General features: G+C 48.4%; 9 non-coding genes and 1 pseudogene across 9 annotated transcripts; all 10 read right to left on the bottom strand.

Annotated features, from left to right (window-relative positions):
• Positions 1-3,710: 3,710 nt before the first annotated feature.
• Positions 3,711-3,800, bottom strand: LOC142271248 (U2 spliceosomal RNA; annotated as a pseudogene).
• A 1,387-nt stretch (positions 3,801-5,187) lies between these two features.
• Positions 5,188-5,378, bottom strand: LOC142271224 (U2 spliceosomal RNA). Its single transcript, XR_012736376.1, has one exon. It is a non-coding gene; the product is annotated as a U2 spliceosomal RNA (small nuclear RNA).
• A 1,387-nt stretch (positions 5,379-6,765) lies between these two features.
• Positions 6,766-6,956, bottom strand: LOC142271223 (U2 spliceosomal RNA). The gene has a single exon (XR_012736375.1). It is a non-coding gene; the product is annotated as a U2 spliceosomal RNA (small nuclear RNA).
• Positions 6,957-8,343: 1,387 nt separating this feature from the next.
• Positions 8,344-8,534, bottom strand: LOC142271221 (U2 spliceosomal RNA). The gene has a single exon (XR_012736374.1). It is a non-coding gene; the product is annotated as a U2 spliceosomal RNA (small nuclear RNA).
• A 1,387-nt stretch (positions 8,535-9,921) lies between these two features.
• LOC142271220 (U2 spliceosomal RNA) lies at positions 9,922-10,112 on the bottom strand. The gene has a single exon (XR_012736373.1). It is a non-coding gene; the product is annotated as a U2 spliceosomal RNA (small nuclear RNA).
• Positions 10,113-11,499: 1,387 nt separating this feature from the next.
• Positions 11,500-11,690, bottom strand: LOC142271219 (U2 spliceosomal RNA). The gene has a single exon (XR_012736372.1). It is a non-coding gene; the product is annotated as a U2 spliceosomal RNA (small nuclear RNA).
• A 1,387-nt stretch (positions 11,691-13,077) lies between these two features.
• Positions 13,078-13,268, bottom strand: LOC142271218 (U2 spliceosomal RNA). Its single transcript, XR_012736371.1, has one exon. It is a non-coding gene; the product is annotated as a U2 spliceosomal RNA (small nuclear RNA).
• Positions 13,269-14,655: 1,387 nt separating this feature from the next.
• Positions 14,656-14,846, bottom strand: LOC142271217 (U2 spliceosomal RNA). Its single transcript, XR_012736370.1, has one exon. It is a non-coding gene; the product is annotated as a U2 spliceosomal RNA (small nuclear RNA).
• A 1,387-nt stretch (positions 14,847-16,233) lies between these two features.
• On the bottom strand, positions 16,234-16,424 carry LOC142271216 (U2 spliceosomal RNA). The gene has a single exon (XR_012736369.1). It is a non-coding gene; the product is annotated as a U2 spliceosomal RNA (small nuclear RNA).
• A 1,387-nt stretch (positions 16,425-17,811) lies between these two features.
• LOC142271215 (U2 spliceosomal RNA) lies at positions 17,812-18,002 on the bottom strand. The gene has a single exon (XR_012736368.1). It is a non-coding gene; the product is annotated as a U2 spliceosomal RNA (small nuclear RNA).
• Positions 18,003-18,029: the final 27 nt, after the last annotated feature.

The following is an 18,029-nucleotide window of genomic DNA, read 5'->3' as shown; positions in this document are numbered from 1 at the left end:
ACCGGGAAGGGGTCAGTCTTCCAGCCGTTTACCAACACCGAGCTGTGAATATCAAAATACATTAGTTGGACATACAAGCAAAACATGTTACCCAAACCTAACCTGTGCAGAGCTTTGCCCAGGAACTCATGGGAAACACGGTCGAAGGCCTTTTCCTGATCCAACGAGATCAGGGCTGCGTGCACCCGGCGGGCTTTGATGTACTCGACCGTGTCCCGCATGAGAGCCAGGCTGTCTGCGGTGCGACGTCCGGGGATGCCGCAGGTCTGATCCGGGTGGATGATCCGTCCGATAACAGTCTTCAATCTCGTTGCCATCGTCTTGGCCAGGATCTTGTAGTCGACGTTCAGAAGGGTGATGGGACGCCAATTCTTCAGGTCGCACCTCTCTCCTTTACGCTTGTACAGGATCGTGACCATTCCTTCCCTCAGAGATGGAGGCATTCTGCCCTCCACCACCATCTCCTCATACAGCCCTAACAGGTCCGGACAGATTAGGTCTCCCAGCGCTACATAGAGCTCTGCTGGGAGGCCGTCACTGCCCGGTGTCCTGCCAGAACTAAAGGATTTGGCGGCCGAGAGCAGCTCGTCCACCGTCAGAGGAACATCCATGGCCGCCGCGTCTGCAGGGTCAAGATGGTTAGTGATACCTGACAGGAACTTATCGGCGGCCTCGGGGTCAGTAGTCTTGCGGGCGTAGAGTTCGCTGTAGAAGTCGCTGACGACCTTCATCACGTTCTCTTTCCCGCGTCGCATGCTGCCACTCTCGTCTCGTAGTTCATTCATGGGCGTGTGACCGGCGTGGAGTTTCCTGAAAAAGAACGAGTTACATTTCTCACCCTTCTCCAGGTTCTCCACTTTGGAACGGAAGACAATTCGCTCGGACTCCTCCTCGAAGTGCCTTTTCAGGCTCCTCTTAGTCTCCTCCAGCTCCTCTCTCACGTCCCAGCCGCATCGAAGAAGGTCCTGCAGGGAACGCAGCTCACGCTGGAGTCTCCTGAAGTCCCTCCTCTTCAGACCCGCCTGTTGTTGACTCTTTGCCTGAAAGAAGAAACGGAACTCGAGTTTAACGTATTCCCACCAGTCAGAAACAGACTGGAAGCCCGCCTTGTAGGCCCGCCACGTGGAGTAGGCAGCTCTAAGCTCCTCCAGAATCTCACCCTTTTCCAGCAGAGAGCAGTTCAGCTTCCAGGAGCCCGGGCCAATGGGGAAGCCATGGCCCAGCACACCTTGAAAGTGAATGGCTCTGTGGTCAGAGAAGAAGCAGGGGACCATCGAGTGCCCACTCCGCCCAACCGCCCGAGAGGTAAACACAAAGTCAATCCTGGAACGCAGCGAGCCATCGGATCGGCACCATGAATAGTTCACGGATCCGTGTCCGATGGAGCCAACAACGTCCACAAGAGAGGCTTCGGTCACCATCTCAATGAGCAGTTTGGATGTGACGTCCAACTTGGCAGCCGTTCCAGAACTGCGTCCATCCTCCTCAATCGGGCAGTTGAAATCCCCGGCCATCACTACCGTCCTGGCAGTAGCGAGCTGAGGGCGCAGGGCTTGGAGGAGCTCCAGTCGATCGCTCTTCACAGGAGAAGCGTACACATTGATGAACCTGACAGGTTCTCCCGCCCAGGTGCCATCCACGAGCAGTAACCTGCCGCAGACGATTTCCTGAACAGAGTCCAATGTGAAGGCGCTTCCCCTGATCAGCACGGCGACCCCCGCGGACCTACAGTCGCCTCCGCCGGACCAGTAGGATGGGCCATGGGTCCACTCCCTGGCCAGATGGTTGAAGGACCTAGAGGAGGGAAGGGAGCATTCCTGCAGGAAAAATACATCACTAGACTGAGTGTTAAGGAACGCAAAAATTGTCTGACGTCGGAACTTGTCTCTGATGCTCCTAACATTAATGGAAAAGGTGTTAATGTTAGCAGTCATTGGAGGAAAGAGAAAGTTAGCGCAGGCGGTGTGCCTTAGTTACCACTCCGGTCGGGCGGTTCTTCCTCTTTGGCACCTGCTGGTAAGGGTATCTCCAGCAGACCCTCTTCTTCTAGCTGATCGAGCAGGGATGGTGCCTCAGTGGCTTCCGACTCCTCCATTTCTTCTTCGGCCACAAGGGACTCCACCATCTGCTCCAACACGTCCGGTTCTGGGAGGAGGCCATCCTCCTCTTCCTGGGGTGGATTGGGATCCACAATGAACAGCTTGGAAGGTTCTGCGACAGGACTATCTTCCACCTTCCTTTTCCTTTGGCCTGTACCTGAGGAGACAAGAGCTGGAAAATCCTCCTCGGTGAAAAGTGCAAGAGTGCTGAGGTCCTCTGCTCTCATGGTCTGGGGAGGGAGAGTGGGCTTTGGGGGGGGGGTGAGGAGACCAACTGAGGAGTAGGGAAATGAGGTGGAGGTAGTGGAATCCTCAGTAGGGTTGGCCGGGGGGGGAGGGGTTTGGACAGGGGTGGCAGGGGGGGGGACCAGGGAGGGGGCAACAGTTTTCTTACCCTTTTTCCTGGACTCCGTGGCTGCTGGGGCATCGGCTGGAGCCACGGTCGCCGGGTTCTTGGCCGCCTTGTCCTTGGCCTCTGTGGCCTTGGTCGTAGCTGCCTTGGTCGACGAAGCTGTGACTACCCGATACTGGGTCACCGCGGCAACCCTTGCCCAGGATTTCTCCCGCTGTGGGCAGTCCTTGTAAAGGTGGTCCGCCTGTCCACATAGGTTGCAAGTCTTCTTCTTTGGGCAGTCCTTGGAGCTGTGTCCCGTCACCCGGCAAACCCTGCAGGCGTCCTCCTTGCAGGTCTTCATCGAATGCCCTTTCCCGCCACATTTCCTGCAGTTGTGTGGCATGTCCGGGTAGTAGATGAGACCAAAGGAGTTTCCCAGAGAGAATGTCGGGGGCAGGTGCTGGAGACCATCCTCGGATGCTGGTTCCCTGTAGAGTCGAACGGTTACTGACCACTTACCCGTCCAGAATCCGTTGCCGTTAAGGATGTGGGATGGCTCCCTCACCACTGTGCAGAGACGTCCCAGGAACGTGGAGATGTCTCTTCCTGGGGTGTGCGGGTTCCGCATGGAGACCGTGATCCTCTTCTCATCCCTCTGTATAGGACAGGATCCTAAAAAAGAATGAAAAGGGGAGTCCGGCATCGCTGCGTTCATCGCCTCCCAGTATCTCCTGCAGGCATTCACCGTGGCAAAGGTTACCAGAAAAATGCCAGTCATGAAGGTCTGGACACTCAGGGTTTCCGCCCTGGAGAAGCCCTGATCCAGAATCATCTTCTTGCAGAACACGTCGCTGGACATGTCCGGCAACCTACCATCCACCGCCTTTAGCTTCAGGGCGACCGTCTGCCGCATCCAAGGCTCCAGGGTTGGAGCCTTTTCAGGCGGCGTCCGGGCTCCCTCCGGCTGGCTGGCGTCGGAGGTAGGGGCCTCTTGGGCCGAAGAAGCCTCTGGATGAGCCTTCCTGGAGGTCCCTGGGTCCTGAGCCTTCTTGGCTGCCTTCTCTGGCTTGCTTGCCATGGCTGGTTCCTGCTTGAGTTCCCGGAGCTGGATCTTGGATTCTTCTCCGGGTGTCTTCTCCCGCTGTGTTCCTCCTCGAAGTTCCTCTGGTCTCCCCAAGTCTTCTCCGAGCCTTCGTCTTCTTGCTTCTTTCTGCCAAGCTCTTCTTCCGTCCGATCTCCCTCTTCCGGTCTCGGCTGGGCTTCGGAGCTCGTCTCCCTGATCGTATCTCGTCAAGTGTAGCTAGCTCAGTTTGTTCTGATAAGAACAGATACTACACTTGATCTTAGCCAAAAGGCCGAGAAGCGATAACCAGAATTGGTTTGGGCCTCGAGTGGCACCCTGGCCTATGCCGGACACATCTTAGGGAGAGAGAGCGAGAGGGAGACAAACCCACGCCTACACAAGACATTTTGTCACCCAAGCCAACCCTTGAAAAGGCTGCTTTGCAGAGCCAAAACAAGAAGAATGGTGCGTTTTGCAGCCGCCGCCCACTGCAATGAATCTGAATAACTCCTCCTTTAGGGCGCAAGCAACTCCCCTCCCCCTTGCAGTCTTTCCAATTCACGATACAAAAAGACGGACAGGACAGGTTGCCTGACTTTCCGTCACTGCCACCCTTTGCCATCCTTACCCGTAGAAAGCCCTTTCATCATCCCCAAACCCTAATCTTTTCCCTTTCCTTCCCAGCCCCCAAACCCTGCCCTCTGTACCTTTCTCACCACCCGCTTCCCTTCTCCTGTCATCCCCCTACCACCCGGGAAAAAAAGAGATTGCCCCCTCCTTCCACTAGCCCACCCTCCCACCCAAAGAACAACTTCTTCTGCGCAGCTTGTTTTCTAGGCAGCAGCGCTATTGTGATGTCATCGGGGGGCATTGTGACAAGCCGCCAGTGTTCCGTCTCTTCATGTTGTGCACAGTTCAAACGGAAAATACATCAACAGGCAGACTACAGAAAAGCTTACTATCAAAGGTTAGAGGGGGGCTTTCTCAGAGGGCTTTTTACAGTTTTTCTATTCCCAATTAGCCGTTTAAGTGTACTTATTGAAAGTAGTAATTCTTTCATAGGCCGCCCTTTCTTAGTATTTGACGTTCCTTATATTGCGGTATGAGGCTTCGCAGTAGGTTGCAAACATTCATCACCCATGACTTTCCCCAATTGAGCTCAGAAGCTCAATGTCTATCATGACCTCTCTTTTAGAATGTCCAAGAGCAAGCAAACTATTCCTCCAGGAGAGGGCGCCAACAGACTACTAAAGAGATCATCATTACTCAAAGAAAACCCCAAAAACCAATGCATGATAGGAATAAACAGGTAACTTTCTTTGGAGTGGAAGCGGAGAGATCGCACCAGATGCCAATTCTAGATGTTATCACACCTGTGGTCACTGCAGCAGCAGGTGAATCCACTTTGTCCAAAAGGGATCTATTCCATTCAATTGCAAATGATCTAGATAAGACAGAGAACTGCAGCACGGGGACATAGCCGAGTTGGTCAGGTTGAGTGGTGATGAGTTTGCTATTTGGATGAATAAAGAAAGTCAAAAGTGTGAAAGATAAAAAACAAAAGGAGGAAGTGTGAAAAGTGAATGGGCCAAATTGAGGTGCATATGAAGACGTATGCTTTCTTCCAATTCATTAAATCGGGCTAATATGAATCAGGTGAATTGAGTTCTGCTTTTGGAAACTGGGTTAAGAAGGGGTGCACCGTTCCTGGAGGTACTGCAATACCAGGTCAATGCGTGGAGTGGACAGAGCAAGCTCTTTTTCCATCTCCCTGTTCTAAAAATCCATTTAATATATGGTCCCCAGATAGGGGACGTATCAGATATTAAACTGATAAGAACAGATACTACACTTGATCTTAGCCAAAAGGCCGAGAAGCGATAACCAGAATTGGTTTGGGCCTCGAGTGGCACCCTGGCCTATGCCGGACACATCTTAGGGAGAGAGAGCGAGAGGGAGACAAACCCACGCCTACACAAGACATTTTGTCACCCAAGCCAACCCTTGAAAAGGCTGCTTTGCAGAGCCAAAACAAGAAGAATGGTGCGTTTTGCAGCCGCCGCCCACTGCAATGAATCTGAATAACTCCTCCTTTAGGGCGCAAGCAACTCCCCTCCCCCTTGCAGTCTTTCCAATTCACGATACAAAAAGACGGACAGGACAGGTTGCCTGACTTTCCGTCACTGCCACCCTTTGCCATCCTTACCCGTAGAAAGCCCTTTCATCATCCCCAAACCCTAATCTTTTCCCTTTCCTTCCCAGCCCCCAAACCCTGCCCTCTGTACCTTTCTCACCACCCGCTTCCCTTCTCCTGTCATCCCCCTACCACCCGGGAAAAAAAGAGATTGCCCCCTCCTTCCACTAGCCCACCCTCCCACCCAAAGAACAACTTCTTCTGCGCAGCTTGTTTTCTAGGCAGCAGCGCTATTGTGATGTCATCGGGGGGCATTGTGACAAGCCGCCAGTGTTCCGTCTCTTCATGTTGTGCACAGTTCAAACGGAAAATACATCAACAGGCAGACTACAGAAAAGCTTACTATCAAAGGTTAGAGGGGGGCTTTCTCAGAGGGCTTTTTACAGTTTTTCTATTCCCAATTAGCCGTTTAAGTGTACTTATTGAAAGTAGTAATTCTTTCATAGGCCGCCCTTTCTTAGTATTTGACGTTCCTTATATTGCGGTATGAGGCTTCGCAGTAGGTTGCAAACATTCATCACCCATGACTTTCCCCAATTGAGCTCAGAAGCTCAATGTCTATCATGACCTCTCTTTTAGAATGTCCAAGAGCAAGCAAACTATTCCTCCAGGAGAGGGCGCCAACAGACTACTAAAGAGATCATCATTACTCAAAGAAAACCCCAAAAACCAATGCATGATAGGAATAAACAGGTAACTTTCTTTGGAGTGGAAGCGGAGAGATCGCACCAGATGCCAATTCTAGATGTTATCACACCTGTGGTCACTGCAGCAGCAGGTGAATCCACTTTGTCCAAAAGGGATCTATTCCATTCAATTGCAAATGATCTAGATAAGACAGAGAACTGCAGCACGGGGACATAGCCGAGTTGGTCAGGTTGAGTGGTGATGAGTTTGCTATTTGGATGAATAAAGAAAGTCAAAAGTGTGAAAGATAAAAAACAAAAGGAGGAAGTGTGAAAAGTGAATGGGCCAAATTGAGGTGCATATGAAGACGTATGCTTTCTTCCAATTCATTAAATCGGGCTAATATGAATCAGGTGAATTGAGTTCTGCTTTTGGAAACTGGGTTAAGAAGGGGTGCACCGTTCCTGGAGGTACTGCAATACCAGGTCAATGCGTGGAGTGGACAGAGCAAGCTCTTTTTCCATCTCCCTGTTCTAAAAATCCATTTAATATATGGTCCCCAGATAGGGGACGTATCAGATATTAAACTGATAAGAACAGATACTACACTTGATCTTAGCCAAAAGGCCGAGAAGCGATAACCAGAATTGGTTTGGGCCTCGAGTGGCACCCTGGCCTATGCCGGACACATCTTAGGGAGAGAGAGCGAGAGGGAGACAAACCCACGCCTACACAAGACATTTTGTCACCCAAGCCAACCCTTGAAAAGGCTGCTTTGCAGAGCCAAAACAAGAAGAATGGTGCGTTTTGCAGCCGCCGCCCACTGCAATGAATCTGAATAACTCCTCCTTTAGGGCGCAAGCAACTCCCCTCCCCCTTGCAGTCTTTCCAATTCACGATACAAAAAGACGGACAGGACAGGTTGCCTGACTTTCCGTCACTGCCACCCTTTGCCATCCTTACCCGTAGAAAGCCCTTTCATCATCCCCAAACCCTAATCTTTTCCCTTTCCTTCCCAGCCCCCAAACCCTGCCCTCTGTACCTTTCTCACCACCCGCTTCCCTTCTCCTGTCATCCCCCTACCACCCGGGAAAAAAAGAGATTGCCCCCTCCTTCCACTAGCCCACCCTCCCACCCAAAGAACAACTTCTTCTGCGCAGCTTGTTTTCTAGGCAGCAGCGCTATTGTGATGTCATCGGGGGGCATTGTGACAAGCCGCCAGTGTTCCGTCTCTTCATGTTGTGCACAGTTCAAACGGAAAATACATCAACAGGCAGACTACAGAAAAGCTTACTATCAAAGGTTAGAGGGGGGCTTTCTCAGAGGGCTTTTTACAGTTTTTCTATTCCCAATTAGCCGTTTAAGTGTACTTATTGAAAGTAGTAATTCTTTCATAGGCCGCCCTTTCTTAGTATTTGACGTTCCTTATATTGCGGTATGAGGCTTCGCAGTAGGTTGCAAACATTCATCACCCATGACTTTCCCCAATTGAGCTCAGAAGCTCAATGTCTATCATGACCTCTCTTTTAGAATGTCCAAGAGCAAGCAAACTATTCCTCCAGGAGAGGGCGCCAACAGACTACTAAAGAGATCATCATTACTCAAAGAAAACCCCAAAAACCAATGCATGATAGGAATAAACAGGTAACTTTCTTTGGAGTGGAAGCGGAGAGATCGCACCAGATGCCAATTCTAGATGTTATCACACCTGTGGTCACTGCAGCAGCAGGTGAATCCACTTTGTCCAAAAGGGATCTATTCCATTCAATTGCAAATGATCTAGATAAGACAGAGAACTGCAGCACGGGGACATAGCCGAGTTGGTCAGGTTGAGTGGTGATGAGTTTGCTATTTGGATGAATAAAGAAAGTCAAAAGTGTGAAAGATAAAAAACAAAAGGAGGAAGTGTGAAAAGTGAATGGGCCAAATTGAGGTGCATATGAAGACGTATGCTTTCTTCCAATTCATTAAATCGGGCTAATATGAATCAGGTGAATTGAGTTCTGCTTTTGGAAACTGGGTTAAGAAGGGGTGCACCGTTCCTGGAGGTACTGCAATACCAGGTCAATGCGTGGAGTGGACAGAGCAAGCTCTTTTTCCATCTCCCTGTTCTAAAAATCCATTTAATATATGGTCCCCAGATAGGGGACGTATCAGATATTAAACTGATAAGAACAGATACTACACTTGATCTTAGCCAAAAGGCCGAGAAGCGATAACCAGAATTGGTTTGGGCCTCGAGTGGCACCCTGGCCTATGCCGGACACATCTTAGGGAGAGAGAGCGAGAGGGAGACAAACCCACGCCTACACAAGACATTTTGTCACCCAAGCCAACCCTTGAAAAGGCTGCTTTGCAGAGCCAAAACAAGAAGAATGGTGCGTTTTGCAGCCGCCGCCCACTGCAATGAATCTGAATAACTCCTCCTTTAGGGCGCAAGCAACTCCCCTCCCCCTTGCAGTCTTTCCAATTCACGATACAAAAAGACGGACAGGACAGGTTGCCTGACTTTCCGTCACTGCCACCCTTTGCCATCCTTACCCGTAGAAAGCCCTTTCATCATCCCCAAACCCTAATCTTTTCCCTTTCCTTCCCAGCCCCCAAACCCTGCCCTCTGTACCTTTCTCACCACCCGCTTCCCTTCTCCTGTCATCCCCCTACCACCCGGGAAAAAAAGAGATTGCCCCCTCCTTCCACTAGCCCACCCTCCCACCCAAAGAACAACTTCTTCTGCGCAGCTTGTTTTCTAGGCAGCAGCGCTATTGTGATGTCATCGGGGGGCATTGTGACAAGCCGCCAGTGTTCCGTCTCTTCATGTTGTGCACAGTTCAAACGGAAAATACATCAACAGGCAGACTACAGAAAAGCTTACTATCAAAGGTTAGAGGGGGGCTTTCTCAGAGGGCTTTTTACAGTTTTTCTATTCCCAATTAGCCGTTTAAGTGTACTTATTGAAAGTAGTAATTCTTTCATAGGCCGCCCTTTCTTAGTATTTGACGTTCCTTATATTGCGGTATGAGGCTTCGCAGTAGGTTGCAAACATTCATCACCCATGACTGTCCCCAATTGAGCTCAGAAGCTCAATGTCTATCATGACCTCTCTTTTAGAATGTCCAAGAGCAAGCAAACTATTCCTCCAGGAGAGGGCGCCAACAGACTACTAAAGAGATCATCATTACTCAAAGAAAACCCCAAAAACCAATGCATGATAGGAATAAACAGGTAACTTTCTTTGGAGTGGAAGCGGAGAGATCGCACCAGATGCCAATTCTAGATGTTATCACACCTGTGGTCACTGCAGCAGCAGGTGAATCCACTTTGTCCAAAAGGGATCTATTCCATTCAATTGCAAATGATCTAGATAAGACAGAGAACTGCAGCACGGGGACATAGCCGAGTTGGTCAGGTTGAGTGGTGATGAGTTTGCTATTTGGATGAATAAAGAAAGTCAAAAGTGTGAAAGATAAAAAACAAAAGGAGGAAGTGTGAAAAGTGAATGGGCCAAATTGAGGTGCATATGAAGACGTATGCTTTCTTCCAATTCATTAAATCGGGCTAATATGAATCAGGTGAATTGAGTTCTGCTTTTGGAAACTGGGTTAAGAAGGGGTGCACCGTTCCTGGAGGTACTGCAATACCAGGTCAATGCGTGGAGTGGACAGAGCAAGCTCTTTTTCCATCTCCCTGTTCTAAAAATCCATTTAATATATGGTCCCCAGATAGGGGACGTATCAGATATTAAACTGATAAGAACAGATACTACACTTGATCTTAGCCAAAAGGCCGAGAAGCGATAACCAGAATTGGTTTGGGCCTCGAGTGGCACCCTGGCCTATGCCGGACACATCTTAGGGAGAGAGAGCGAGAGGGAGACAAACCCACGCCTACACAAGACATTTTGTCACCCAAGCCAACCCTTGAAAAGGCTGCTTTGCAGAGCCAAAACAAGAAGAATGGTGCGTTTTGCAGCCGCCGCCCACTGCAATGAATCTGAATAACTCCTCCTTTAGGGCGCAAGCAACTCCCCTCCCCCTTGCAGTCTTTCCAATTCACGATACAAAAAGACGGACAGGACAGGTTGCCTGACTTTCCGTCACTGCCACCCTTTGCCATCCTTACCCGTAGAAAGCCCTTTCATCATCCCCAAACCCTAATCTTTTCCCTTTCCTTCCCAGCCCCCAAACCCTGCCCTCTGTACCTTTCTCACCACCCGCTTCCCTTCTCCTGTCATCCCCCTACCACCCGGGAAAAAAAGAGATTGCCCCCTCCTTCCACTAGCCCACCCTCCCACCCAAAGAACAACTTCTTCTGCGCAGCTTGTTTTCTAGGCAGCAGCGCTATTGTGATGTCATCGGGGGGCATTGTGACAAGCCGCCAGTGTTCCGTCTCTTCATGTTGTGCACAGTTCAAACGGAAAATACATCAACAGGCAGACTACAGAAAAGCTTACTATCAAAGGTTAGAGGGGGGCTTTCTCAGAGGGCTTTTTACAGTTTTTCTATTCCCAATTAGCCGTTTAAGTGTACTTATTGAAAGTAGTAATTCTTTCATAGGCCGCCCTTTCTTAGTATTTGACGTTCCTTATATTGCGGTATGAGGCTTCGCAGTAGGTTGCAAACATTCATCACCCATGACTTTCCCCAATTGAGCTCAGAAGCTCAATGTCTATCATGACCTCTCTTTTAGAATGTCCAAGAGCAAGCAAACTATTCCTCCAGGAGAGGGCGCCAACAGACTACTAAAGAGATCATCATTACTCAAAGAAAACCCCAAAAACCAATGCATGATAGGAATAAACAGGTAACTTTCTTTGGAGTGGAAGCGGAGAGATCGCACCAGATGCCAATTCTAGATGTTATCACACCTGTGGTCACTGCAGCAGCAGGTGAATCCACTTTGTCCAAAAGGGATCTATTCCATTCAATTGCAAATGATCTAGATAAGACAGAGAACTGCAGCACGGGGACATAGCCGAGTTGGTCAGGTTGAGTGGTGATGAGTTTGCTATTTGGATGAATAAAGAAAGTCAAAAGTGTGAAAGATAAAAAACAAAAGGAGGAAGTGTGAAAAGTGAATGGGCCAAATTGAGGTGCATATGAAGACGTATGCTTTCTTCCAATTCATTAAATCGGGCTAATATGAATCAGGTGAATTGAGTTCTGCTTTTGGAAACTGGGTTAAGAAGGGGTGCACCGTTCCTGGAGGTACTGCAATACCAGGTCAATGCGTGGAGTGGACAGAGCAAGCTCTTTTTCCATCTCCCTGTTCTAAAAATCCATTTAATATATGGTCCCCAGATAGGGGACGTATCAGATATTAAACTGATAAGAACAGATACTACACTTGATCTTAGCCAAAAGGCCGAGAAGCGATAACCAGAATTGGTTTGGGCCTCGAGTGGCACCCTGGCCTATGCCGGACACATCTTAGGGAGAGAGAGCGAGAGGGAGACAAACCCACGCCTACACAAGACATTTTGTCACCCAAGCCAACCCTTGAAAAGGCTGCTTTGCAGAGCCAAAACAAGAAGAATGGTGCGTTTTGCAGCCGCCGCCCACTGCAATGAATCTGAATAACTCCTCCTTTAGGGCGCAAGCAACTCCCCTCCCCCTTGCAGTCTTTCCAATTCACGATACAAAAAGACGGACAGGACAGGTTGCCTGACTTTCCGTCACTGCCACCCTTTGCCATCCTTACCCGTAGAAAGCCCTTTCATCATCCCCAAACCCTAATCTTTTCCCTTTCCTTCCCAGCCCCCAAACCCTGCCCTCTGTACCTTTCTCACCACCCGCTTCCCTTCTCCTGTCATCCCCCTACCACCCGGGAAAAAAAGAGATTGCCCCCTCCTTCCACTAGCCCACCCTCCCACCCAAAGAACAACTTCTTCTGCGCAGCTTGTTTTCTAGGCAGCAGCGCTATTGTGATGTCATCGGGGGGCATTGTGACAAGCCGCCAGTGTTCCGTCTCTTCATGTTGTGCACAGTTCAAACGGAAAATACATCAACAGGCAGACTACAGAAAAGCTTACTATCAAAGGTTAGAGGGGGGCTTTCTCAGAGGGCTTTTTACAGTTTTTCTATTCCCAATTAGCCGTTTAAGTGTACTTATTGAAAGTAGTAATTCTTTCATAGGCCGCCCTTTCTTAGTATTTGACGTTCCTTATATTGCGGTATGAGGCTTCGCAGTAGGTTGCAAACATTCATCACCCATGACTTTCCCCAATTGAGCTCAGAAGCTCAATGTCTATCATGACCTCTCTTTTAGAATGTCCAAGAGCAAGCAAACTATTCCTCCAGGAGAGGGCGCCAACAGACTACTAAAGAGATCATCATTACTCAAAGAAAACCCCAAAAACCAATGCATGATAGGAATAAACAGGTAACTTTCTTTGGAGTGGAAGCGGAGAGATCGCACCAGATGCCAATTCTAGATGTTATCACACCTGTGGTCACTGCAGCAGCAGGTGAATCCACTTTGTCCAAAAGGGATCTATTCCATTCAATTGCAAATGATCTAGATAAGACAGAGAACTGCAGCACGGGGACATAGCCGAGTTGGTCAGGTTGAGTGGTGATGAGTTTGCTATTTGGATGAATAAAGAAAGTCAAAAGTGTGAAAGATAAAAAACAAAAGGAGGAAGTGTGAAAAGTGAATGGGCCAAATTGAGGTGCATATGAAGACGTATGCTTTCTTCCAATTCATTAAATCGGGCTAATATGAATCAGGTGAATTGAGTTCTGCTTTTGGAAACTGGGTTAAGAAGGGGTGCACCGTTCCTGGAGGTACTGCAATACCAGGTCAATGCGTGGAGTGGACAGAGCAAGCTCTTTTTCCATCTCCCTGTTCTAAAAATCCATTTAATATATGGTCCCCAGATAGGGGACGTATCAGATATTAAACTGATAAGAACAGATACTACACTTGATCTTAGCCAAAAGGCCGAGAAGCGATAACCAGAATTGGTTTGGGCCTCGAGTGGCACCCTGGCCTATGCCGGACACATCTTAGGGAGAGAGAGCGAGAGGGAGACAAACCCACGCCTACACAAGACATTTTGTCACCCAAGCCAACCCTTGAAAAGGCTGCTTTGCAGAGCCAAAACAAGAAGAATGGTGCGTTTTGCAGCCGCCGCCCACTGCAATGAATCTGAATAACTCCTCCTTTAGGGCGCAAGCAACTCCCCTCCCCCTTGCAGTCTTTCCAATTCACGATACAAAAAGACGGACAGGACAGGTTGCCTGACTTTCCGTCACTGCCACCCTTTGCCATCCTTACCCGTAGAAAGCCCTTTCATCATCCCCAAACCCTAATCTTTTCCCTTTCCTTCCCAGCCCCCAAACCCTGCCCTCTGTACCTTTCTCACCACCCGCTTCCCTTCTCCTGTCATCCCCCTACCACCCGGGAAAAAAAGAGATTGCCCCCTCCTTCCACTAGCCCACCCTCCCACCCAAAGAACAACTTCTTCTGCGCAGCTTGTTTTCTAGGCAGCAGCGCTATTGTGATGTCATCGGGGGGCATTGTGACAAGCCGCCAGTGTTCCGTCTCTTCATGTTGTGCACAGTTCAAACGGAAAATACATCAACAGGCAGACTACAGAAAAGCTTACTATCAAAGGTTAGAGGGGGGCTTTCTCAGAGGGCTTTTTACAGTTTTTCTATTCCCAATTAGCCGTTTAAGTGTACTTATTGAAAGTAGTAATTCTTTCATAGGCCGCCCTTTCTTAGTATTTGACGTTCCTTATATTGCGGTATGAGGCTTCGCAGTAGGTTGCAAACATTCATCACCCATGACTTTCCCCAATTGAGCTCAGAAGCTCAATGTCTATCATGACCTCTCTTTTAGAATGTCCAAGAGCAAGCAAACTATTCCTCCAGGAGAGGGCGCCAACAGACTACTAAAGAGATCATCATTACTCAAAGAAAACCCCAAAAACCAATGCATGATAGGAATAAACAGGTAACTTTCTTTGGAGTGGAAGCGGAGAGATCGCACCAGATGCCAATTCTAGATGTTATCACACCTGTGGTCACTGCAGCAGCAGGTGAATCCACTTTGTCCAAAAGGGATCTATTCCATTCAATTGCAAATGATCTAGATAAGACAGAGAACTGCAGCACGGGGACATAGCCGAGTTGGTCAGGTTGAGTGGTGATGAGTTTGCTATTTGGATGAATAAAGAAAGTCAAAAGTGTGAAAGATAAAAAACAAAAGGAGGAAGTGTGAAAAGTGAATGGGCCAAATTGAGGTGCATATGAAGACGTATGCTTTCTTCCAATTCATTAAATCGGGCTAATATGAATCAGGTGAATTGAGTTCTGCTTTTGGAAACTGGGTTAAGAAGGGGTGCACCGTTCCTGGAGGTACTGCAATACCAGGTCAATGCGTGGAGTGGACAGAGCAAGCTCTTTTTCCATCTCCCTGTTCTAAAAATCCATTTAATATATGGTCCCCAGATAGGGGACGTATCAGATATTAAACTGATAAGAACAGATACTACACTTGATCTTAGCCAAAAGGCCGAGAAGCGATAACCAGAATTGGTTTGGGCCTCGAGTGGCACCCTGGCCTATGCCGGACACATCTTAGGGAGAGAGAGCGAGAGGGAGACAAACCCACGCCTACACAAGACATTTTGTCACCCAAGCCAACCCTTGAAAAGGCTGCTTTGCAGAGCCAAAACAAGAAGAATGGTGCGTTTTGCAGCCGCCGCCCACTGCAATGAATCTGAATAACTCCTCCTTTAGGGCGCAAGCAACTCCCCTCCCCCTTGCAGTCTTTCCAATTCACGATACAAAAAGACGGACAGGACAGGTTGCCTGACTTTCCGTCACTGCCACCCTTTGCCATCCTTACCCGTAGAAAGCCCTTTCATCATCCCCAAACCCTAATCTTTTCCCTTTCCTTCCCAGCCCCCAAACCCTGCCCTCTGTACCTTTCTCACCACCCGCTTCCCTTCTCCTGTCATCCCCCTACCACCCGGGAAAAAAAGAGATTGCCCCCTCCTTCCACTAGCCCACCCTCCCACCCAAAGAACAACTTCTTCTGCGCAGCTTGTTTTCTAGGCAGCAGCGCTATTGTGATGTCATCGGGGGGCATTGTGACAAGCCGCCAGTGTTCCGTCTCTTCATGTTGTGCACAGTTCAAACGGAAAATACATCAACAGGCAGACTACAGAAAAGCTTACTATCAAAGGTTAGAGGGGGGCTTTCTCAGAGGGCTTTTTACAGTTTTTCTATTCCCAATTAGCCGTTTAAGTGTACTTATTGAAAGTAGTAATTCTTTCATAGGCCGCCCTTTCTTAGTATTTGACGTTCCTTATATTGCGGTATGAGGCTTCGCAGTAGGTTGCAAACATTCATCACCCATGACTTTCCCCAATTGAGCTCAGAAGCTCAATGTCTATCATGACCTCTCTTTTAGAATGTCCAAGAGCAAGCAAACTATTCCTCCAGGAGAGGGCGCCAACAGACTACTAAAGAGATCATCATTACTCAAAGAAAACCCCAAAAACCAATGCATGATAGGAATAAACAGGTAACTTTCTTTGGAGTGGAAGCGGAGAGATCGCACCAGATGCCAATTCTAGATGTTATCACACCTGTGGTCACTGCAGCAGCAGGTGAATCCACTTTGTCCAAAAGGGATCTATTCCATTCAATTGCAAATGATCTAGATAAGACAGAGAACTGCAGCACGGGGACATAGCCGAGTTGGTCAGGTTGAGTGGTGATGAGTTTGCTATTTGGATGAATAAAGAAAGTCAAAAGTGTGAAAGATAAAAAACAAAAGGAGGAAGTGTGAAAAGTGAATGGGCCAAATTGAGGTGCATATGAAGACGTATGCTTTCTTCCAATTCATTAAATCGGGCTAATATGAATCAGGTGAATTGAGTTCTGCTTTTGGAAACTGGGTTAAGAAGGGGTGCACCGTTCCTGGAGGTACTGCAATACCAGGTCAATGCGTGGAGTGGACAGAGCAAGCTCTTTTTCCATCTCCCTGTTCTAAAAATCCATTTAATATATGGTCCCCAGATAGGGGACGTATCAGATATTAAACTGATAAGAACAGATACTACACTTGATCTTAGCCAAAAGGCCGAGAAGCGATAACCAGAATTGGTTTGGGCCTCGAGTGGCACCCTGGCCTATGCCGGACACATCTTAGGGAGAGAGAGCGAGAGGGAGACAAACCCACGCCTACACAAGACATTTTGTCACCCAAGCCAACCCTTGAAAAGGCTGCTTTGCAGAGCCAAAACAAGAAGAATGGTGCGTTTTGCAGCCGCCGCCCACTGCAATGAATCTGAATAACTCCTCCTTTAGGGCGCAAGCAACTCCCCTCCCCCTTGCAGTCTTTCCAATTCACGATACAAAAAGACGGACAGGACAGGTTGCCTGACTTTCCGTCACTGCCACCCTTTGCCATCCTTACCCGTAGAAAGCCCTTTCATCATCCCCAAACCCTAATCTTTTCCCTTTCCTTCCCAGCCCCCAAACCCTGCCCTCTGTACCTTTCTCACCACCCGCTTCCCTTCTCCTGTCATCCCCCTACCACCCGGGAAAAAAAGAGATTGCCCCCTCCTTCCACTAGCCCACCCTCCCACCCAAAGAACAACTTCTTCTGCGCAGCTTGTTTTCTAGGCAGCAGCGCTATTGTGATGTCATCGGGGGGCATTGTGACAAGCCGCCAGTGTTCCGTCTCTTCATGTTGTGCACAGTTCAAACGGAAAATACATCAACAGGCAGACTACAGAAAAGCTTACTATCAAAGGTTAGAGGGGGGCTTTCTCAGAGGGCTTTTTACAGTTTTTCTATTCCCAATTAGCCGTTTAAGTGTACTTATTGAAAGTAGTAATTCTTTCATAGGCCGCCCTTTCTTAGTATTTGACGTTCCTTATATTGCGGTATGAGGCTTCGCAGTAGGTTGCAAACATTCATCACCCATGACTTTCCCCAATTGAGCTCAGAAGCTCAATGTCTATCATGACCTCTCTTTTAGAATGTCCAAGAGCAAGCAAACTATTCCTCCAGGAGAGGGCGCCAACAGACTACTAAAGAGATCATCATTACTCAAAGAAAACCCCAAAAACCAATGCATGATAGGAATAAACAGGTAACTTTCTTTGGAGTGGAAGCGGAGAGATCGCACCAGATGCCAATTCTAGATGTTATCACACCTGTGGTCACTGCAGCAGCAGGTGAATCCACTTTGTCCAAAAGGGATCTATTCCATTCAATTGCAAATGATCTAGATAAGACAGAGAACTGCAGCACGGGGACATAGCCGAGTTGGTCAGGTTGAGTGGTGATGAGTTTGCTATTTGGATGAATAAAGAAAGTCAAAAGTGTGAAAGATAAAAAACAAAAGGAGGAAGTGTGAAAAGTGAATGGGCCAAATTGAGGTGCATATGAAGACGTATGCTTTCTTCCAATTCATTAAATCGGGCTAATATGAATCAGGTGAATTGAGTTCTGCTTTTGGAAACTGGGTTAAGAAGGGGTGCACCGTTCCTGGAGGTACTGCAATACCAGGTCAATGCGTGGAGTGGACAGAGCAAGCTCTTTTTCCATCTCCCTGTTCTAAAAATCCATTTAATATATGGTCCCCAGATAGGGGACGTATCAGATATTAAACTGATAAGAACAGATACTACACTTGATCTTAGCCAAAAGGCCGAGAAGCGATAACCAGAATTGGTTTGGGCCTCGAGTG

This window comes from Anomaloglossus baeobatrachus, unplaced genomic scaffold, assembly GCF_048569485.1.
Source record: "Anomaloglossus baeobatrachus isolate aAnoBae1 unplaced genomic scaffold, aAnoBae1.hap1 Scaffold_3359, whole genome shotgun sequence".
In the NCBI taxonomy this organism is placed as follows: Eukaryota; Metazoa; Chordata; class Amphibia; order Anura; family Aromobatidae; genus Anomaloglossus; species Anomaloglossus baeobatrachus.
The sequence above is the reverse complement of the archived record's forward strand: the minus strand, read 5'-3'. Positions and strand labels throughout refer to the sequence as shown.